Source organism: Bombyx mori, chromosome 27 (genome assembly GCF_030269925.1).
Source record: "Bombyx mori chromosome 27, ASM3026992v2".
Classification (NCBI taxonomy): Eukaryota; Metazoa; Arthropoda; class Insecta; order Lepidoptera; family Bombycidae; genus Bombyx; species Bombyx mori.
The window spans coordinates 6,434,162-6,451,877 of record NC_085133.1 but is presented as its reverse complement, the minus strand read 5'-3'; the positions used below and the strand labels follow the sequence as shown (position 1 = coordinate 6,451,877).

At 36.3% G+C, this 17,716-nt stretch overlaps 1 protein-coding gene across 2 annotated transcripts in view; it reads right to left on the bottom strand.

Annotated features, from left to right (window-relative positions):
- Positions 1 to 15,995, bottom strand: part of LOC692674 (transcriptional activator cubitus interruptus) — a 167,355-nt gene extending 151,360 nt beyond the window's left edge. For both annotated transcript variants that reach the window (XM_062676509.1, XM_062676508.1), the window contains exon 1: positions 15,686 to 15,995. The gene's annotated coding sequence lies outside the window, so the exon portion shown is untranslated. The remainder of the gene's footprint in view (positions 1 to 15,685) is intronic.
- Positions 15,996 to 17,716: the final 1,721 nt, after the last annotated feature.

Genomic DNA, 17,716 nt, shown 5'->3' with positions numbered 1-17,716 from the left:
GATGTCTACGGACTAGTTTTTCGTGAACAGCGAAGCTATTACCTCATCAAAACTAGCAACGATGTTTTTTCTTGGCAACATTCAAAACCTTTCTCTTGAACCATCAACACCAGTAACGCAACGAAATTACGATCACGCTCGGTTTTTTTGCCCGATCGAACCTCACGTCCGAGCGACCATCAAAATAGTGTTGCCAGTATAACAAATATCTTTTTTTAAAGCATAAACCAACGAACACCAATTAGTTCTACCCGAGAGATGACTCTTTCGACAGTTTTTTGTTTTTTTTTTTTTTTGTTCGCCCCGTTTGGAAATTTATTTAGTTGAGGCTACGATTCGACTCGCTTCTGTGTGTTTATTACGACGCTGACTGTACAAATATTTTGTGGTTGTATTTTCTGGTCGTGTCACGGTTTCTGGTGCATTCTCGGTAATCTATATCTATGGTATAATCTATACGTGTATATAATAATCAAAGCGGTAAACTTTTTGACTTAGAATTTGTCTGAGCATTTGTACACGCTAATCTCTAGATTATGGATGATTTAAAGTTCAGTACATTGTTCGTTAATAGATTTCCATTATTTTTATTTGTATTCGAAAATATTAATTGGTTATCAGTAAAACGAACTGGGAATCGTTTCTTCCTAATTTTATCGAGAAACAGATCTTTAACTATACTAAGACCTTAGAACTCATATCTCAAGGTGGGTGGTGGCATTTACGTTGTAGATGTCTATGGGCTCCAGTAACCACTTAACACCAGGTGGGCTGTGAGCTCGTCCACCGATCTAAGCAATAAAAAATAATAATTGAATAACAAAACAAAAGAGACAACGTACATATATGTGGAGTATTTTTTAGAATTTAATTTTATTTAAATCTGACAACCCCAATTTGTGGATGGGCTGTCAAAGTCAGGAGGTAGTCAGAAAAAAAAGATTAGTGTGTGTGGTGGTGGTAAGATGTAAAAGTGATATGTTGTTGTTTCTTTGTGTAAAAAATAAAAATAAATAAGGTGAGATCCATTTCTCGTTATTCCGCCATCCTACATCTTTTGGGGGCTCGTCCGGGATTGGCTAAAATATTGATTTGAAGTGGATCGAAGACTGAAGACGAAAAACGTTGAATCATTCAAAGTTGATAACTGAAGGTGAAGAATTGTTTTACCGACACACTGGTGAAAAATGTTGCCACATTACAAAAAAATACGGAAATTATAGTTTTTGATGATGTGTTGATGTGATAATTTTCGTCCATTTTCTGATGTTGAAGATATAATAAAACTTTAATAAGTCCAGGAAGACCATCGTTTTGCCCTAAGATTAGAAGTAGATCCCTAAAGAAGCTAAGATTAATACAAGCATCACGATGCCGCCGAAAAAAGACTTACAAGACGCTGAAGGTGAGGAACAGGAAGTAGACGTGCATATTTCATTCAAAGACTTGGAGAAGTCGATGAACATATTTACCGGAGATGACACCTACCCGATTGAGACATTTCTTGACGAATTCGAAGACGTGGCACAGATCATGAATTGGACTAAAGTCGAAAAATTGATTTACGCAAAAAGACTCTTAGATGGAACTGCCAAGCTTTTCTTACGATCTATGGGAAGGATAAAAGACTACGCAACCTTGAAGAATGCTCTTAAAGAAGAGTTCGGTCCCAAAATTAACAGCGCAGTTGTACACAAAAAACTTGCTTCGCGTAAAATGAAGAATGACGAGACATATCAACAATACTTCTTGTCGATGAAAGAGTTAGCCCTACATGGTAAAGTTGAGGACGCTGCGCTAATAGAATACGTCATAGATGGCATTCGTGACATTGAAGCCAATAAAGCAATTCTGTACGGTGCAGCAGACATAAAAGAATTTCGAAAGAAGTTGGACATCTATAGTGAATTTAGAAAGAAGATGTCTGCTAGACCTTCTCATTCTGGCCAGTCGTCTGCAAGTCACATAACCCATAAGAAGACTCATGTGAAAAGGTGTTTCAACTGTGGCGACTTGGACCATCAAGCACCTGCCTGTCCAAAAGGAATCAAATGTTTTAAATGTAACGAGTTTGGCCACAAATCTACAGACTGTACAAGTAATAAAACTAAGAAGTCTCTGAACATTCTAAATAAAAGTGAAGAAGAGAAAGTTCCCTACAAGAAGATAAAGATTAATGAAACAGAAATGATAGCGCTAATAGACACAGGAAGCGATGTTAATTTGATTAGGATGACTGAAGCTGAAAGGATTACGAAAGACGCATTGAATAATCAAAATAACTCTAAGATATGCTTGACAGGTATAGCTGAAAAGGAGGTATACACAAAAGGAGTCTTTAATGCAAGATTACAAATAGATGATTGTTACGCTGATATAACATTCTACATTGTCCAAGATAATGACATACCTGTAAATGTGATTTTGGGAAACCCTATATTGAGAGAATTTGAAGTTAATTTTACTGCAAATGGGATTTTTGTTGAAAAAATTGTATATCTTACGCTATTAACTGAAGAGAAAAATATCTACAATGAAAATGATACAATTAAATCAGAAAATTCAGAGAAAATTAGAAAAATAATAGAAGAATATAAACCTAACAAAGTAAAGAGAGAAAGTAACGTTGAAATGAAGATTATACTTACCGACGACGAACCAATACATCAAAATCCGCGACGACTTTCACCCCTGGAAATGAAGACGGTTAATGAACAGATAAAAGAATGGATAGAACAAGAGATAATACAACCAAGCAAATCTGACTACGCAAGCCCTGTGGTACTAGCTAATAAGAAAGATGGAACTTACCGACTATGCGTTGACTACCGAAGACTGAATAAGAAGATAATAAAAGACCGGTTCCCATTACCACTGATCGAAGACCAAATAGACAAACTAAAGGAAGCGAAAGTGTACTCGACGCTAGATTTGAAAAATGGATTCATGCACGTTAACGTCCATAAAGATAGCAGGAAATATACGTCGTTTGTTACGCCCCAAGGCCAATACGAATTTCTTAAAATGCCTTTCGGTCTCTGCACAGCGCCATCTGTATTTCAAAGATTCATCAATAACATCTTTCAAGATCTTATCTCAAATGGCACTGTCCTGGCATATCTCGATGATCTTATTGTTCCAGCAAAGACAGAAGAAGAAGGACTGATAAAGTTAGAAAAGGTATTTAAAAGAGCTGCAGAATTTGGTTTACAATTTAACTACAAGAAATGCCATTTCATGAAAAAAGAAATAGAGTATCTGGGCTATGCCATCAAAGATAATGAGGTTCGGCCATCAAAAGAAAAGATTGCCGCGGTGTCTAAATTTAAAATACCACACAATGTAAAATTACTACAATCATTTCTCGGACTCACTGGATATTTTAGAAAGTTTGTAAGAAACTACTCTTTGATCGCAAAACCATTAACGAATCTTTTGAAGAACGATGCCGAGTTCAATTTTGACGATGAATGTGAAAAGGCTTTTATTGAACTAAAGAAGATACTTTGTGGATCGCCAGTTCTCCAAATTTTCAACCCCGATTATGAAACAGAAATTCATACAGACGCAAGCATGGATGGATACGGAGCTGTCCTATTACAGAAATGCCCTAAAGACAATCTAATGCACCCTGTTTATTATATGAGTAAGAAAACGACACCAGCTGAGAGGAAATACCACAGCTATTATTTAGAAATTTTAGCTATAGTTGCTGCTATTAAGAAGTTCCGAGTTTACGTTTTGGGAATACATTTTAAAATAGTAACCGATTGTTCTGCCCTAACAATGACTTTGCAGAAAAAGGATCTGCCACCGAGAGTCGCCCGTTGGGCTCTGCTCCTCGAAGAATACGATTATGAAATTGAACACAGGCCAGGATCAAGAATGAAGCACGCTGACGCTTTGAGTAGACATCCAGTTTGTTTGATTCTCACTGAAACGATGGCTCGTTTGAGGAAAGCACAGAATGAAGATGAACGAATAAGACTAATAAAAACAATTTTAGAGAAAGAAAATTATCAAGACTACATTATACAGCAAGACATACTTTACAAAGAGAAGGAAGGAAATAGATTGATTGTTATACCTAAAAAAATGCAGTACGAGATCATTCGTAAAAACCATGAGAGAGGACACTTTGGTATTACAAAAACAGAAGAATTAATCAACAGAGAATATTATATTGAGAATTTACAAGATAAGATAAGAAAAGTTATAGATAACTGCGTTGAATGCATTCTCATATCGCACAAGAGAGGTAAAAGGGAAGGACTATTACACCCGATAGACAAAGGCAATGTTCCATTATCAACATACCACATTGATCATCTCGGACCTTTGACATCTACTCATAAAAATTACAAGTATATCTTCACCGTTGTTGACGCTTATACCAAATTTACCTGGATTTACCCTGTTAAGACTCTTACCGCTCTAGAGACGGTAGAAAAGTTAAGACTGCAACAGCAAACTTTCGGGTCACCAGAAAGGATTATTACTGATCGAAACGCCGCATTTACTGCAAATGAATTTCAAGAGTATTGCCGTAATGAAAATATTACACACTATACGATTACTACAGGACAACCCAGAGGAAATGGCCAGGTCGAAAGGATTCATCAGATTATCATTGCCGTGTTGAGCAAGCTCAGCGCTGATGATCCGACCAAATGGTATCGCCGTGTGTCTGTAGTACAACGCTGTCTGAATGGTACCTACCAAAGAAGCATAGGAATGACGCCATTTGAATTACTCTTTGGCACTAAAATAAAAGATAAAGACGATGATGAACTTAAGAAGTTAATAGAGGAAGAAGAAATACAAATGTTTAAAGAAAAAAGACAAGAGCTGAGAGAAAAAGCTAAAGAATCGCTACTGAAGATACAAGAAGAAAACATAAAAAATTATAACAGAAAGAGAAAAGAAGCGACGTCTTACAAAGTTGGCGATTTAGTTGCAATCAAGAAAACGCAGTTCTCTCAAGGCAGTAAATTATTTCCTAAGTACCTAGGACCTTATGAAGTCTTAAAAAACAAAGGAAATGACCGATATGTTGTGAAGAAAGTTGGAAATACAGAAGGTCCAATCAACACGACTTCTTCTGCTGATTTCATGAAACCATGGGTCACGTCGGAAGAAAATTATTCATCTGGGTCAGATGATTAACCAGGACGGCCGTGTGGAGTATTTTTTAGAATTTAATTTTATTTAAATCTGACAACCCCAATTTGTGGATGGGCTGTCAAAGTCAGGAGGTAGTCAGAAAAAAAAGATTAGTGTGTGTGGTGGTGGTAAGATGTAAAAGTGATATGTTGTTGTTTCTTTGTGTAAAAAATAAAAATAAATAAGGTGAGATCCATTTCTCGTTATTCCGCCATCCTACATATATGTACATAAAGGAATTTAAATCTTTTGATATCAGTGATTATGGTCGAATTTCAATTAATGGGGCGAACACTAATATTATTCAAAGCATCTATCGTCCGACCGCTGAAAGAATTCGTTCCAATCGAACGAACGAAACGAACGATTTAACTTTGAAGTGGCGTTTATTTACAATAAGAATGATGGTCTATTTGCTCTAATAACAAATAAATAATTAAAATTTAAAAATATATTATTTATGTCAACTTGAAATAAACTTTATGGTTTAGCGTTAAATACTTTTTTTGCGTATGTACTAATAGCGTCGTGAGGCTATTCTGGCTTGACCTTAACAGCTGGGCTAGTTCACGGGGCTCGGCCTGAAAGAGTGCAGTTCTGCCCTAACAATCACTAGTCCTTCGTAGAATCTATCACCGATTGAGAAACTCGACAATAACGTTGGCCCGTGTTTAAGAAGCACGAGAGTACATCGTCCTGTCTAGGACAACAGCGGCTGATTGTTGCCCCAATATCTGGATCGGGGGTGTAGCTTACGCCGGCTACGGTAAGAGGGTTATCATGTTGTGTAGCTTTGTCGAAGATTTTTTTTTCAATTCGATCACATTCGCTCGCCTTCCGTATAGTGATCGATAAACCAAAACACAAGAGAAATTAGATTACACAATATACTTTGGAACGTTAAATGTGATGAAAAAGCTTGATTTTGATGCTAAAATGAATTTTAATGAAAATAGCTCTTAGTTCAGGCGAAATCCTATAAACATATGTTCGTCTCTTTCTAGTGTCGCTTTTTCGTTTCATTGTATTTCGAATACCGATGACGTCCGAGAGGTTTTCACTTGAGAAATTAATACCACGGTATTCGTTCGTTTTGAAGAAGCTAACTTTGTAATAGTTAATCAAAACAGTTACTAATGCGCGAGTGTGTGCGTGCGCGCGTATCCAAAGACATTGTTAATTAGTTAGCTTTTATACGGCAGAACAAATTAATAAACTTGACTATCTCGCTAATCAAATAGCTCAACAAACAGAACCCAATGAAATGAACGAAAAGATCCGTTACTTTTATTGTTGTAGTTTCTAGTGAAGTGACCGAAATCAGTTCCAAGCCATGGGGTGTTAATTTGGAAAAAAGGATTTTATTTATTGCTTGATGATTGGATGAGCTCACGGACAGGCCGATTTTCATAGTTAATAGATGTCTAAGCCTCCAAAAGAGCACAAATGACTGCTTCGACGTAAAACTTGACAGGAGGGTAGTATCCTTCGTGCGGTCTTACTAAACACCTTGGAGCAGTTTAAGGCTTGACAGTGGGGTGAAGATCCGAGGATTAAAACAACTGAATGAAATTACAAAATGAATATCGGCTCCCGCAAATACTTAAATGACAGGCGAATACAAAACAATTACTTATGAATTATCAACTAACGTAAATCACAACATTCAGAAATATATTCAGATTTTAGGAGAAGTCTAATATTTTTCTGCGTAAGTATTGTCTCGTACAAGCTTGGAGTATTGTACTTGAAGCCTTAATAATTCCTATCTTCAGAACCAGTTGGGTGTTTCAAGTCCGCACGTATGGCTGTCATGATGACCATTCTGTCCATTTCTGCGGCGTTCTGACTTTATGTGTGGGACAGCTGTCGTAGCTATGCAATTAGAGATCAACCTTTTACAAGTGGTGATGTCTGTGGTCTCATATAACATCAATTAAGTCTTAAAGTAAAATTCGTCCTAAGTTATACTATAGAAAAAAATGTAACAAAAAAATTCGGCCAATATTAACCCAATCATGATCAGAGAACCAGTGAATATATTTCTAAAGAGCTCGAACGCAAGGTTCATTCGTTCCCAATGTCTTCATCATGCTCCTGACCTCGGGTGACCCGCGACCGGTCCTGGGGTACTTAATAACGAAACGACTTCTGCGCCGAACGGACCCATTAACATACGCCTTTTTGGAATTCGTAACGCTATTATGATAGAGTCAGGATATCACGTATTTGTGGCTCGAAGGTTGAGTTTTAATGTTGTTTTTTTTTAGTTAATTGAGTTGGTATTTATGTTCATAATATTAGTATAACAATCATTTATATGGGTAGATATAGGGAGATTTTCGAATATCTCACATACTCCCAATCATAGTTTTGGCTGATACTTTTAGAAACATCAGTAGACAGCTAACGGCTGAAATTCCTAGTTTTCATGAACGTCGATAACTACTTACCGTAGTGCATGGTTTATTTTAACAGAGATTACACTAATCATTGATTAATACAAACGTTCATTAGTTATGTTAATCTGAGATATTAAAAGTCTATGCATTTTAGATTAGATTAAATTATTGTCGTTGTTAATGGCCTAGTCCAGGCGCTATATACTGATGGTAGGGCGTCTTGTGAGCCCAAACGGGTACGTACCACCACCCGGCCTGTTTCTGCCGTGAAGCAGTAATGCGTTTCGATTTGAAGGGCGGATCAGCCGTTTTTCTGTAAAAACCTCGCCTAGAACCCATATCTCAAAGTCAAGATTTCTTCGCTACCTCATAGAACTTATGACAAGAGTTTTTTTTAGTATGTATAACAAGAATATTTAATAAACTACCTATAAAAATTTTGAAGACAGTAGATTTACAAGATTGTAAGCAAAAATTGCAAGTATTTTTATTAGATAAGGCTTACTATAGTATGTCAGAATATTTAGACGATAACTTTAGATAATTTAAATGATAAAGTAGAATAGAGTTAAATAATTATAATTTAAGTTTATTTTTATTTTTATGTAGATTATTACACTTACACCTAATATTTGTACGCTTTACTAGCAGGACATAGTGATACATTTATTAATATTAATCTTTGTTGACCACAAATAATAATAAAATAATAATAAATAAAATAAATTAAAGACAGCATTTACGTTTTTAATATCTATGGGCTCCGGTAACCACATAACACCAGTCGGGCCGTAAGCTCGCAGGCCCATCTAAGCAATAAATAAATGCGAGCCCATGGTAATTAATATTAATATTGCAACTACGTGTATGTCTCATTGTATTGTAAATACGCTAGTTTTTTCGTGGGTTTGGATTATTAGACTATGTTATTTAATTATCGTATATGAAGATAACTCCGTATTTTATTGGAACGAAAAATTTGTACTTACCTGCGGGTTTTGCACATAGACACAGTCGCATCGCTAGATACTACGAGTAGGTAGTACACTTTAGACCATTACGATTTCGACCGTAATTAATTAATATTTTTATGCACAATATAATACAGTATTATGTTCTTCTTATTAATAAGTTCTAAGGTCTCAAGTATAGTTACAACGGCTGCCCTACCCTTCAAATCGAAACGTATTACTGATTCACGGCAGAAATAAGCAGGTTTGCTGTGGGTATGCATTGCTTTTATAAACGAGATGGTAAACAAATAATCTATTTTGAATAAGGTTTACGTAAAATCAGTCCGTTACCTAAAAACGTCACCTACACCAAATTAAAACACTTCGATAGTTTAAAAATCTCGTGATGAGTAATTCGCTTTATATAAATTATATGCTAGTTATTTATGAGTAGTATATTATTATTATTATTATTATTAATACTTTATTTCAGTTTAAAAAAAAACCATAACATTTTGTTAGTAAGAATTATTTATAATCTATGTTAGTAATTTAAAATCCTAACAAATGACTATCAGACTATCCATTATAATTTTCTTCCTTCCAATTGCCTGCTGCAAGGGCTATTAATCAGGAGTCCCTCGATTTTGCTCGATATGATGTTCAGAAGACTGTTACCACTGTGACGTTTTTTTTATTGCTTGGTTGTGTGGACGAGCTCACAGCCCACCTGGTGTTAAGTGGTTACTGGAGCCCATAAAACGTAAATACGCCACCCACCTTCAGATATAAGTTCTAAGGTCTCAGTATAGTTACTGACGTATAGCTTTGCAGTTACAAAATCGAAATCCAAAAAACTTGACCGTAAGCAATTATTGTTGAAGTAACACTTATCGTGAAAACAACGTAAGTATATCTCATTTGGACACTACGAATTCGGAACAAGCCTATAATCATAATAATATACACAATAATAAATCACGAAAAAAATAACCACCTATAGAACATAGTTTCAACGGGAACAAAATATTCGAAGGAAAAAAAAATGATTGAGCGCCCTAAAACATATTGGGTTCTGTAGTTTGCATGTTACATTTATAAATATGAGATTATAAATCGACCAATGACCTCTCTATTGTTCTTGTTTCGAAATTTACTTTAATTGAAAAAAAAAAATCCTATTTAACACTCGTACTTGGCACAAGACAGTTCTTTGTAAAAAAAAATCTCTGATAATAAAAATAATAAACTATCCTTCTGTCATGTTGGTTTAAATTTTTTCGTCAGAGCGTCAATTACTGCTTTATTTCAAGAAGTCATATACTTAGCTTTTTTCCCATTTCTCTCTCCAGAACCTTCATATACTCGTTTAAAGTTGGGGAAAAAGTTTCTTAGCATTTTTTAAGAAAATTCACAACTTTTTTTTTTATTGCTTAGATGTGTGGACGAGCTCACAGCCCACCTGGTGTTAAGTGGTTACTGGAGCCCATAGACATCTACAGCGTAAATGCGCCACACACCTTGAGATATAAGTTCTAAGGTCTCAAGTAAGTTACAACGGCTGCCCCACCCTTCAAACCGAAACGCATTATTGCTTCACGGCAGAAATAGGCGGGGCGGTGGTACCTACCCGTACGGACTCACAAGAGGTCCTACCACTTTTTAATATAGTTTATTTACATTTAACTAAAGTACGTAGGTACCATTTTGTTCGATAACTTTTCGCCATCTTGTAAGTAGAGACATGATCCCACTGCTATAGAAATATATATAATTATATAATGATAGGACAACACAATCACGAAACGAATATTGCACATAAAGCTCTTCCAATCGAAATCTGAACAATGATGTAAAGAATTAAACGGAACGACTATTACAAGTGAATGTAGCCTTAGGCGAGTTTATTCTTCGTTGTTTTCTATCAAGGATCTCTAAAACGACGGGGCGGCACGGTGTGTAGGAAACGTATAGTTTTGATAATTGCTTAATCAACTCTATTGGAGATCGATGGAGAGATCAAAAGTCGATGACCGGTGCCCGTGAATGGTGTTGCCATGGTAATGAGGAAATAAATCTGAATGGGTTTGTTGTAGCCTATTTAGAGCATTGCGAATTACTGTAGGTTATATTACTTTGCTAAATTTTGTGACATATAGTCGTGTCATAGTCTACATAGTGGCTGGCTTGTGTTGTCTTCCCGCTGTTTTATCTTCATAGGCCTCTAAGCGATTCAGTGTGGTAAGGTTTGTAAGCCGGCATTGGTAGGTACCGCTATCTTGACTGTTACCACCCTGAAGCAGTCATATGTTCTGATTTGAAGGGCGGAATTTACTATACAATACATTTATTAATTCCAAATAGTTTCGCAGCAGCGTTTCCGTTATATGACGTCCATGAGCGATGATAACCACTCACCATCAGGTAGTCTGTATGCTAGTCTACCTACAAGGACAATAAAAAAAAGGTCCGGAAGCCACTTAATATAAGGTCGGCCGAGGACTCATTTATTCATGTACATTTTCATTGTCTCAAGAGTTATTCTTATTTTTTATACCTATACATACGTAAGTCTGTAATTAAGATTCATGCAGTTGGAAGCAACAATATTAATTAATCACATACAATAAAATTATAAGTAAAGTTGTATATATATCCGTGAAATGTATGGATAAGTTGGACAAATTTGGATACTAACTACGTTACTTTATGGATTAGTACAAATTCAGTTGCAGCATGATAGTATGTACATCCAATTTCTTTAATCATGATGCGTGTGATATAAATTGGAACAAATTACTTGAGAACAAGCACGGCGACGATTACTTTTGAAAATAAGAGAAAATTTATGAAATAGTTAGGCAAAAACAATTAATTTTCAACTTAATACCGTAAACAGAACAGAATCACCAGAATAATAAATTACTTTTGAACCTGGCCACCCCTTATATCGGCTGTACACATAAATAGACTTGTAACTGTGATAGAGGCGGACATTCGAGTATTTTATATGTTAAGAAACATCAAAATCGTTATTACATTGATTAGGGATATGTTTTCGGTAATTGTACAATCGGTTTGTGTTTCAGCGTAGTACTTTCGTAAAATTAAAATTTCGATTAAAACTAATGAGTTATTTGCTCTTTTTTACTGTATCGTCGTTGCCCCTTTGTGTGTTGGGATATGACTTATAGTGGATGAATTGGATACGAGCCGCTTCTAATTTTAGAGAAGTTTTTTGCACATCGGAAACTGAAAAAAAAGAAGTAAATAAAAAACTTTACCATACGATTGATATTATGATTAGAATATAATAAGTCAGTCATTTAAAATAAACTAGTGAACGAATTGAAGGAAAAAAAGTAACTGGATTCTGAAATAGACTTTCGTTGAAGATTTGAAGAAACAACCTGGATTTGCCAGAGCTAAACGAACTACCTAAATGATATACAAGTAATGCGCAGTAGTTTTCAAAATAAAAGAATACAGTATCATTATTTTCAGCAGATCGGACTTCGCACTCGCATTTTTTTTTATTGGGTTTGCAGGCAGACGAGCATACGGCCCACCTAATAGCAAGCGGTCACCGTCGCTCATGGACTTCACCAATGCCAGGGGCAGAGCCAAGCCACTGCCTACCATTAAGTACTGTCCGCAAGCCTCGTTTGAAGAAGGACATGTCATAGCGCTCGGAAAACACCGTGGAAGGGAGTTAATTCCAAAGCCGGATAGTACGTGGCAAAAAAGATCTTTGGAAACGCACTGTCGATGAATGCAGCGGTTCCAGATAATATGTATGGATGAACTCTGCTCCGATGGCGGGAGGTGCGATGATAAAAAGGAGATGAGGGGATCATCTCGAATAATTTCTTCAGATTCATACTACTTATGAGAAGCCTCTTGCCCGTTTTCATTGTATTTCGAAACAATTCATTAACTAAACCCTTTTTTTTTCAATTAGAAAGTAAAAGAGTACCAGTATCGATGTAGGTATTTCGAACAACATAAATAAAGATTCATAAATTCAAAACTTGACGTGTTTCATCGTTCAGAATCTCTAGAAACGTCCTCGGGCGACAACGAAAATAAAAATAGTCAATATATCAATTCAATAACATTTAATTATAACTTGCAATTCAATAAATAACATCTCAGAATAATTTCTCTGTGTGCGATGGAAACAAATCATTGCTTTATCTTAAAGCGTTCGTGATCGAAACGATCGGGTCAACATGTAGCTTTCGGGTAAACTCGTGCAAGTTCGGGACGATTCGTGAATCTATGAATTCTTTGATTTTTAATTTATCGTTTATTCTATTTTTAAATTTGACGTTTGACTTTGACATTTTAAAAGTGCATGGCGGGAATTGCAATGATGTCTAAGCCATTTTTGGGTTGAAATAAAACAATACGAAGCGAATCGTACATTCTTAGATTAGCTGTATAGTTAGTAATGATAACCTCAAAACGAGTATCATATATGTCACCAGAAGTATCAATTTTCAAATAAGCAGGCAGAAAATGTGAACGGTAATTCTAAAACTAAGGGAGTCGACTAGTAATTTTTGATACGATAACATTAATATGGCTTTGGAAAATTATTTTAGCAATGTTTTTCTCACTCCGACTAATTTGACAATTAAAAAAAACCGATTATGCGGGGTCAAGCGTCTTCCTTAAGGCGCGGGGACCTCGTAGAAGGGTCAGCCCCGGCCCAGAAAAAAAGAGAACTCGAAAAGGCGTGATCTCGAAAAGGCGTATCTCGTGATAATGCGGCTTTCATATTCCACTTCACGGTAAGTTGTTACTAGGGTCCCCGGACATCGCGAATAACGCCGCCCGCGTTAGGATACGGAATTTCTTTTTAATACTAACAGATGGATGATCATTTACCCCGAAACATATGACTGCTTTGAAGAAATACGAAGGGTGATGGTGAATACGTGCCTGTGCGTACAAACTCATAATTCACCTACCACTACTACTGACTTGTGGACATAGCCTTAGTTTTCCTACCTAAGCTGATAGTCTTGAGAGGCTATATCAGCTTCTCCTTGACGTGTAAGTGAGCTCACGGGGCTCAAACCGGGTGTGTTGCTAACACTGGCCCTAGCAAGAGCAGTGCTTCGCAGAATCTAGCACCGGATCGGAAACGCGACCAACTGAGAAGATCTGGCGAGAAACTCAGTGGGCTGTGTCTATGGGTTAATTCACTCGTTGAGCCCTTCGTCGTAAGCAATAGGTTCGACGAGGACGGTGACCGGTGGACATAGCCAGTGAACATAAATAATGTTCAGAAGCAAAGCTAAGCGGTAACCCTAAGGTATTTTAAAATCTTATTTTTTTTATGGCCTTTGTGGGTAGTCGAGCATATGGCCCATCTGATAGTTACCATCACTCATAGATGACAGCAATGCCAGGGGCAGAGCCAAGTTGCTGCCTACCATTAAGTACTCTCCGCAAGCCTCGTTTGAAGAACGACATGTAAAATTGTTATTTAAAGAAAGTCATTTCATTTTCTGATTATAAGTTATCGAGTATATCGATGCCTGATGGTGTATGATCAATGTCTCTCATGGTATGAGGTTGCTGATGCAATGCCAGGGGCACAGCCAAGCGGCTGCCTTCAAATGGCGCGTTTGTAATATTTCCGCCATTTATAATTAATATCACAATGTCACATGTGTGTTTATTTTTCATGTTAAGCCCGGTGCTTATTGATAGTACCGGTAGTAACCGTTCTCGTCGAACCCGTCGACGAGCGAATTAACCCATAGACACAGCCCACTGAGTTTCTCGCCGGATCTTCTCAGTGGGTCGCGTTTCCGATCCGGTGGTAGATTCTGCGAAGCACTGCTCTTGCTAGAGCCAGTGTTAGCATCACTCCGGAAGGCTATCAGCATAGGTAGGAGGAAAAGTTGATAAGTACATGGCCCTTTCTGCCATCAATTAATTACGAAAGTGTAAAGACGATTCGCTTAAACTCTAAAGATTGGAATCATCAGTAGGTATTTGATTGTAATAGCGACCCCGATCTCATCCCTTAAGGTGGACAATGGCTTTAACTTCACATAGTACATGATTTACCAGTCAAATACTAAGCGGGGAACAAAAATGAAAAATTGATCTAATGTTTCAGAGAATTAAAAGTTAATTATTGAAGTTAGGCAAGATTTTTTTTATTATTTTGTTTGTCAAATTTAACGCGATTTATTTAAAAGAATATTCATCGTCGTTCGATAATGGATTTTTTGATCGACCAGAACCCAATCTTACTAATGTCACTTTCCCAACTTTCTTGCGTATCAAGCTACGTTCGACAAACTATATCGAGAAAATACAGGCTGAAATGGTAACGATTTTGTATTCATTGTAAAATTGTACTATCGATTTGATTTCCTGCATCTCATTATTATATTTATTAAAATGATATAATATCAGGTTTTGTTCACGGTCAAAATTAAATTATCTCATAATATATCTGACGTAACTAGCATTTGGGGTTTCGGTTTTAGAGATATGATCTAACAAATTCTTCTGCTTTTTCTTTTTTAACAATTAACGAGAAACTATGATGTAATTTATTTGCGTATTTATATGCAGCCAAGTTTATAGAATAGGTAATGTAAGCGCAGTGTATCAAAATATTCACATTCGTTTTTTTAACAAAAAAGATAATCATAAAACGTCTCTTATAACGATAAATCAAAATAATATCTTCCATTATTCAGCTTACATCCGTCCCGCTTCAGAGAATCAAAACTTATACGTGTTGAATTTAAGAAATGTTAAATACGTAATCCTCTCTGTTCAGAAGTGACATATAAAATGTAAAAACTCCGGTCAATCCCGGGAATAACGAAAAACGTGACTGAACTGCAACATGGGCTCCCCGTCGTCCTGGTCTCTCCTTTGTTTTTGAACACACAAAAAGTCCAATCCCTTTTCGACCAAAATCGTAGCAGGTACAAAATACTCGAGCCACATGTTCAGAACTTTTAACTTCACTTGTCACTTTTAAAAATATATTTCAATGCATTTTCAGCGTTACATTTGAAAACAAAAAAAAGAAAAACAGGTAATTCATAAAATCGTTTTTGTCGAGCTGTGAATTATTTTAAACTTTTACTAAGAATAAATTCGATTAAGTGAATTCAGATGACTTACAGAAAAATATCTTCATTAGTCGGGTCATCTCGTGTCAAACTATATCGCCGGCAAAGCAATCCATTCGCATAATAATAAATACCGCACATAACACATGCTCACTTGTCAATTTATAAAACCAAAAATAAAACTATTTGTCACAGCGGGATAAATAAATAAATAGTCACTTTACACCCACGGCAATAACCGTTCGCGTGGTTTCAAAATGTTTGTTTTTTTTATTTAAGAAATAATAACGATTTCAAATCAATTAAAATACGAACACGTCCACTATCGACGCGGCCCGAGCCGACATAGAATAGTAATAGCGGCCGGCCAGCGGGTCTGCGGGAGGACACGGACGGCGATTCCATCTCAATCTCGCCCGTCGAAACGAGACAGTAACATGACAATAAACGTTTGTAAAACGTCAGGAGCGAAAGAGACAGCCGTTTTCTCATTACACACGCGTCGAACGTGACATTTCAATAATTACGTCCCGCTCGCACTGAGAGTTATTTCAATACAAATAACATGGAAACGAATTTTTTCGTTGTCTCTCTCTGGCGGGGATAGTGCTAACCAGATAATGTCTTAATCGCATTTCCTCAGCGCTATGCTGAATGATGCACTAACATAAACAAAGATAATTCATGAATTTGCATGGTCGATAAAAGTTTTTTATCGAGTCTAGTGGACGTTTAAAATAACTCAGTGAGTGGGAGGTCTGACACTAATTGCAGGTGTTAGTTGATTCAAGGCAATAATGCTTAATCTGGGTAATCTAGAAAATTAATTTGGTCAATAAGAATCTTTTAATACAATTAATATTAAGTTGGATATAATCAATTTAAGAAAAAAAAAGAACGTATTGAAAAAAATTATTCGAACCTTTGAATTTAGTTTATTTTTAATAGTTTTCAATTTATTCCATGTGTTAATAAAATCTATATATCATCGAGTTTTGTAGTATTAAATAGATACATTTATGTAACTTTGCTATTTACCGCACAGGAAGTTTTTATCGAAATCTAATTTGAAGATCACTTTAAAGTTTAAAGCCTAATACCGAATTTCTCAAACATAAGATCTACGTAAATTGATTGTTCCGACCGTATTTATTATAATACATTGATTAGTGTTGCACATATTGTGAATACTAATCGGGTTTTATTAATAATAACTGTATTAGCCAAACTGACTGCAACATTTTATTTATTGCTTAGATGAGTGGACGAGCTCACGGCCCACCTGGTGTTAAGTGGTTACCGGAGCGCATAGACAACATAAATGCCGTATACCTAAGGCAAGAGTTCTAAGGTATTATTAGTTTTAACAGTACAACAGCTGTCCCACCCTTCAAATCGAAACACATTACTGCTTCACGGCAGAAATAGGCAGAGTAGTGGTACCTATCCGTGCGGACTCACAAAACGCCCTACCACCATTTATTACGCAAATTATAATTTTGCGGGTTTGATTTTTATTACACGATGTTATTCCTTCACCGTGGAAGTCAGTCGTGAACGTTTGTTAGTACGTATTTCATTAGAAGAATTGGTATCTGCTTGCGGGATTTGAACACCGGCACAGTCGCAAGATACGAATGCACCAAACGTCTTATCCTTCAGGCCACGACCTCTTCAATTAGAATCTAATGAATAACAAAAATTACTGTAACTCAAATTTTATAACCTTGCCATCCGTCTAGATATATTAAAGATTTATCTTAGAATTTGGTGTCTTGCCTAAGTTGACATGTTACTCGCAAAATTAATTTACAAATTGTGGTTTAATTATCATACCTCATATTATTTTAAGGATTAGGTACACATGGGAAATCTTTGGGTGTATTGAACTATGTACTATTAAGGATTGTTTTAAATTTTCACGACTACATAACGCAGATGGGCTCTCACCCCGATTTTCAAATTTCACGAGTTCCTCATAAATCAAAATCGACGTGTTGCAAGCGCCACAATCACGGATAGACTGAAGAGTGAAGACTGGCATAGGATGTTGGGCGCAGAAAAGTCTGTCAACCTTCTTTCT